The sequence below is a fragment of the Oculina patagonica genome, chromosome 5 (genome assembly GCF_052425735.1).
Source record: "Oculina patagonica isolate OP01 chromosome 5, crgOcupat, whole genome shotgun sequence".
NCBI classification, from domain to species: Eukaryota; Metazoa; Cnidaria; class Anthozoa; order Scleractinia; family Oculinidae; genus Oculina; species Oculina patagonica.
In genome coordinates, this window is record NC_135762.1 from 2,744,262 (window position 1) to 2,751,191 (window position 6,930).

Here is a 6,930-nt window from a genome sequence, read left to right on the forward strand (position 1 = left end):
TATGGAGTCCTTGATTGTGAATATACTTATTATTTATTCTCCAACGGTATCTTACAGCAATCCTTCATACTCCCGACTCGACCGACTCCTAGTGCGCATGACCGTAACGCAATGTAACGACACTACATCTCTCCTTTTCTCTGAATAATAAGTTAGATAAAGCTTAATAACGACACTCAACATGCTTATTTCCTTAATCTGTCAGTCCTAGTAATGTTAACACAAGTTATTTCCTTTGAGCAATTGATCCAAGCAAAGTTCAAGTAAAACATAGTCTTTGAAAAGTCCAGACAATGCTCACACAACAATGTTCCTTTTCATTTAGCCATTGATCCAAACAATGTTCAAGTAACACAATCTTTAAAAAGTTCAGATAATGTTCACACAACAATGTTCCTTTTCATTAAGCCATTGATTAAAACAATGCTCAAGTAACATAGTCCTTGAAACAATCAGGCACTCGTCTTGCTCTTGCTGATCTGCGAGGTGCGGGTAATTCAACTGGTGTGACTGTAGGTGGTTCAACTGGTGTAACTGTAGGTGGTTCAACTGGTGTAACTGTGGGTGGTTCAACTGTTTCAATTGGTTCAATTGTTTCTGCTGCATCAATGAAGGGTGTAGACTGTTCTTCCTCGTCACTTGGAATGGGATGCACAGCTATGTTAGAAGGCAGCTTTTTAAAGAATGAGGTATTTCTTGTTACGGTGTGTTCTGCATTTTGGGCTGTAATCATGCTTCCTTTCTTGTCTGTGATCTCAAATGGTTCAGGCTTGAATGGTGTAGACAACTTGTTCTGTTTTGATTGCTTTATCAACACTTTGTCACCAACATTGAGGTTCGTGGTTTTGGCATGGTTGTGTTTGTCTGCATATTCTTTCATCTTCTCCTTTCTCTTAGCATCAGCTTGTCTGATCTCTGGGGATGCCTGATCAAACTGAATCAGAGGTAATGTGGACTTGAGTTTTCGTCCATTCAGCAACTCCGAAGGAGACTTCCCCGTGGTGCTATGAGGGGTGGCCCTGTACTGTCGAAGGAAGGTGAACAACTCTTGTTTCCAGTTCTTGCCTTGAACGACGGCTGTCCTAATTGCTTTTTCCAGTGTCTTCATCAGCCTTTCTGCCTCTCCATTTGCTCTGGGCCATTCAGGAGTTATTCTGCGATGTGTGAAACCAAGTTGAGTGGCAAACATCTGAAAACTTTCACTATTAAATGGTGGACCATTGTCTGTTCTTACTACATTGGGGATCCCTTGCCTGGCAAAAATGCTGTCAAGGTGAGGAATCACTGCTTTTGCTGATGTTGACCTCAAGATTTCAACTTCTGGAAACCGACTGAAGTCGTCAGTCACGACAAGCAGGTAGTCTCCACTTGGAAAGGGGCCGCAGAAATCTATTGAGAGCTCTTGCCATGGGCCTTGTGGTAGGGGGGACATTTGTAAAGGTTCGCATACTGGCTTATCATGGTTCGCGGCTTGACACGGTAGGCACTCTTTGACCATCTGCTCCACCATTTTGTCTATTCCTGGAAACCAGACTGAATCTCGCAGAAGACGCTTGGTCTTGACAATTCCTTGGTGCCCACTGTGAGCTAGCATAATCATTCGATCTCGTAGCTTCTCGGGAACTATTATGCGGGTTCCTCTCAGAATTACGCCATTTGACACTGACAACTCCTGCTTGATCTGCTGGTACTGACTGACATCTCTTCCAGCTTCGTGCCACTTTTGAGTTGCTATCACTCTTGCTAAACTCTGTAAAGTTTCATCAATTGCCGTCGCATCTTTTACTTCTTGAAGCGTAACGGCTTGGGGCACAGCATTATTGGTCACAAAGTTAATGTATGCATCAACTCTTGATAGATGGTTGGAGGCTTGTGATTGGTTAGGATCCGGATGTCGACTCATGTAATCAGCTGGATTGTTTGCTCCTGGCTTGTAAACAACTTTGGTTTTGTATGGCTGTAGGCGTAGCTGTAGCCTCTCAACTCGCGCAGTCGCTTTGCAAGTGGGGTTGTTGAAGATAGTTTCTAATGGCTTGTGGTCTGTGGTAACTTGGAAGGCTGACCCATAGAGGTATAGGTGGAAGTGCTCAATTCCCCAAACCACTGCAAGGGCCTCTCTTTCGGTTTGGCTGTAGCGGCTTTCACAGTCTGTGAGTGAGCGGCTGGCATATGCTACAATGTTTGTTCCTCCATCTGCTGTTACTTGCGTGAGGATTGCTCCCAGGCCAACTGGGCTGGCATCAACAATTAGCTCCGTTTTGAGTGAGGGGTTAAAGTATTTCATGATTTCTGAAGTTGCCATGCTGGCTTTGAGGCGGTCAAATGCGTGTTGTTGTTCTGGTCCCCACACCCACTTAGCATTTTGATGCGTAAGTTGACGGATTGGAGCAGAGATGGAGGCAAAGTCCTTTATGAAACGTGCGAGGTATTGTGCCAAACCGAGGAAGCTGCGTGCCTCAGTTGCATTCTTTGGGGGACTGGCATTAATGAGGGATGCAACCTTCTTATCATCTGCACTGATGCCATCTGCCGAGAAGTGATGACCAAAGAAGTCAATGGATGATTGGTTGAACAGACACTTGGCAGGGTTTGCAGTCAGATTGTGTTCTCTCATTCTCTGAAGAACAGCTTGTAAGGCATCATCATGATCAGATTGGTTCTTGCCAAACACTATTATGTCATCAGAAATGTTTCTAACACCGTCAATTCCTTGCAGCACTTCTTCTATGGATTTCTGAAAGATTTCAGCTGCTGAGTTGATTCCAAAACTCAGTCGCTTGTAACGAAACAAACCAATGTGCGTAGCAAAAGTAGTAATGCTACGGGAGTCTTCGTCCAGCTCAAGTTGATGATATCCTTGGTTTAAGTCTATCTTGCTGAAAACAGTGGCTCCGTTCAGATCAACGATCAGGTCTTCTACAGTGGGCACTGGATGTCGCTCCCGTTCTATAGCCTGGTTGGCCGCTCTCATATCAACACAGATACGTATTCCTGTCTTCTTTGGGGCCACCACTATCGGAGAGACCCAGGGAGTTGGACCTTCAGCTCTTTCTATGATGTCAAGTTCCTCTAGATTCTTTAGCTCAGCCTCGACTTGATCACGGATGTGAAATGGTAGTCTGCGATACTTCTGGGCCAGTGGCTTTACGCTGTCATCAACATGTAATTTTGCAGTTTTGCCTTGCATCTTTCCCAGGCCCTCAAAACAATCTTTGTAATCCTCAATGATGTTATCGACTACGGGTGTCGACACACTGTTAATTATGTGTAATAGCCCGAGATCAGTTGCCGTCTCATAACCTATCAAGTTTCCATCACAACCATCAACAACGCAGAATTGCGTGACCATCGATTTGCCTGTTACTCCAGACTTGATTTCAGTTTCAAACTTGCCAACGACTGGTAAGGGCTTAGAAGATCTGTAGCCATAGATTCTCTTCGAGGTAGGTGTAATGTCAATGTTCTCCAGTAGATTGAAAGAACATGTGTCAATGACATTCACTCCCGCTCCTGAATCAATGAGACATTTCACTTTCTTGCCTCCAATGGTAACAGCAGTAAATGGTTGAATCTTGTCACGCATGGAATGGAGAGTGATGCGGTAAGTGTACTCTTCATCGGTGGATTCATCACTATCTTTCTCTTCCACTGTATTAACTTTCTTGGAATTTAATCTGCTTTGGCATACTTTGGTGAAATGTCCTTTCTTGCGACAATGTTTACAAATTTCATTCAGTGCTGGACAAGGTCGTCCTTTATGAGGGTAATTTCCTCCACATCTGTAACACTTCTTGTTCTCCGACTTTGATTTTTCCTCTCTCACCGCTTGGACTTCTGCTACCTTGGCCAACTTTTCCTGTTGCTCGATTCCTTTAGCTTGCTTGTCAGACATTTCTATACCACGGCCATAGTCGAGTAATGCTTTGAGATTCATGTCTTCTCGTAGGGCTCTTCGCCATAATCGTGAAGATAAACAGGACATGACTATGTGTGACTTGATTTCTTCGTCTTCGTTTTCAAACTCGCATGTTTGAGCAAGACGCCTCAGCCGTGTGCAGTAAGAATGTAGTGATTCACCAGCATTCTGAGAAGCATTTCTGAACATGTAAATTTCGTAGGTCTTGTTTACTTTTGGCTGAAAATAAGCATTCAAAGCAGTCACTGCTTTCGCATATTCCTTATCTTCTCCTCGATCTGGAAGTGTTTCAAATATATCGCTGACCTCTTCACCAGCGGAGTATAGTAGCAGCGCTCTCTTGCGTGTGTCATCTTTCACATCATGAGCGGCGAGGTACATTTCGAAACGTTTCAGCCATTTTTTCCAACGTGGGCCGACTGAAGCGTTGTCTTCGTGGACGGCAAATGAAGGAAATGGAGGTAAGACACTCGCCATTTCGCTTCGGCAATTGTGTGATCGTCCCGTGTAATCTTTTGAGGTAATTTTCCGATGTAATCTTTCGATGTAAGTTTTTCTTTTGACGACAATGTATTCAACTTTGGTTTCGCGCCTTACTCAAATGGCGGCCAGCGCACGTGGCGTTGAGAACTGAACATGTTTTGCCATTGTTTATCCAGTGTATTCGCTTGAAGGTGACGATTAAGTGAAGTGTTGCTGTAGTGGAATTCGCTTGAGTTATCCTCGTCGCCAGTTATGGAGTCCTTGATTGTGAATATACTTATTATTTATTCTCCAACGGTATCTTACAGCAATCCTTCATACTCCCGACTCGACCGACTCCTAGTGCGCATGACCGTAACGCAATGTAACGACACTACAAAAGTCAGTCACAATTACAACAGACTGAAAGACTCAGTCTCAACTGAGATTGGCCAGCTCTTGGCGAGACACAAGAGAGTTTGACTTGAGTAAATGTAAACTTAGATCAGCTAAAAAGAATTTGGTATGTAAAAGGAAAGAGATTACTGAGACTCCCAAGACATTTTCATCTCTAGAGGTGAGAAAATCTTATGGCCTTTTTGACAAGTCAGTTGTTGAGACAAAGTCCATGCTTTCCGCTTCCAGGCCAAGAAAATTTTCTTAAAATAGACTGTTCACAGCCCCCTAGTTTTCGTATTTTTCAATTGATGAGCACGGGAAAGAATGGCAAGAGAAAACCCTATTTTCTTTTGCTTGCTCTCGCCCCCTCTCCCATGCTTCGCGCTCACTCTCAATTTGCTTGCCAATTCTTTGGCTTTTGAGGTTTCAAGAGAGTTCTTCAGCCAGACCTTTTGAAATCAAGAAAGCGCAAATCAAAGTCTTCCTTGAAATCTATTAATTTCCTCAGGACCTTTGCTTGTTGGTAGAAGTCTAAAATTTTGTTCACTTGATTGGAAACCCATCCCGTAAACCCGCAATTGGTCAGACACAAATCACAGCAGACTGACTAAAAGACTCAGCCACAATTATTTAATAAAACAGACTGAAAGAATCAGTCACAAATGAGATTTGCCCATTCTTGAGGAGACACACTCCAGAGATAAAGTGAAATAATTAGACTGATCATGAAATCAGTTGTAAAGTAGTTAAGAGTGTGCCCGTGAGAGAACAGGGCAGAACCATGCAACAGGTGATACAGCTCATATCACCGATTTCGCCCAAACTTAGCATAAATGTTGGGTATGGTGAGCTATTTACTATGGCAAAACATCAACTCAAAATATTTGATTCCCTTCAAGTTATGGCACCTTTTGCAAAAATGGCCATTTTTCACTAATTTATGCATATTTAATTAGCTGACTTTGATTGACCAGTTCCACAAGAAAAAAAGACTTCTGAAAATAAAATTCACTGCACTATATTCTGTGGTTATTAGGCTTTAAGTACAATAATTCACTTCAACCGTCAAATTTGATTTCGTCTCCTCAAACGGTCTTTTGGAAGGTACACATTTCGTACTGTTGGAAATAGCCTTTAACTAGTGCCCAATATCTCCCATGAGCAACAACTTATATACATTATTCTTACATGGGTAATGAAGTCCATCATTAAACTTCACAAAAATGCAACAAAATGTCTGGGGACTTCAATATTTTATTAGTATTGAGGAACTAAACACACGTGACTTAACGATTTCTTGCTATTTCATCAAAATTCACCGAAACACAGAAGCCATTTATTTGCCTCAATTTGGCATAAAATCGGTACGAAATAGCTAATCAAGCATAAATCTATAGATAACAATCAAAATATTGGCGAAGAAAAGGCAGTTAGGACATTTTTCGGAGCGTTTTCAGAGCCATATAATTCGGCAATGTTGTGATATAGCAAATGTAAAAACAGCAGCGAAAGATTTTCTTCACAAGCTCGCTCAATTCAACATTTAGGCACATCAAAGTAAGGAAACAAGAAAGTAATACTACATACATGCCACTTATCGACACACAGATGCTTTCTTTTGAAGAATTTGTTCTTCCTCGCTGCACTTCGATTCTTTGATCGATCTCAATTGACATGTACTGTTGCTTTGAGGCGCGCTGAACTTAGTCAATCCATCGTGGTTCATCCTTCGTGAAAGGTGTAAACAGGTTGTCAATAAAGTCATTCAAAGAGCTGTTCAAAGTTCACGGAAGGACACTTGTCTCAGCCAGTTTGCATGAAATAAATTTAACTGGAAAATAAACAGCCGCCATGTTGAATTTCTACCTTTGAGCCTGTCGTTTCAGTCAGCGGTACGGCTGTTCACTGGGCATCACGCGTCCATCACGCGTGACCACACGCGCGATCATTTGCTTTTCCTCCGCGAGTGTTCGTTGGATGCGTTTGTGATGAAAATGAGAATATTTTCAAATTGTCGTAGGGAAAGCAATTTCCTCCGCTACAGCTTGACGTGTTTACCGCAATGTGATGCTGAACGAACTCTAGGGTACTTACCATTTGTTGGAGAGAACCGGTTGGAATGACCACTGAAAAATGGAATGGCTTCTTTCCAA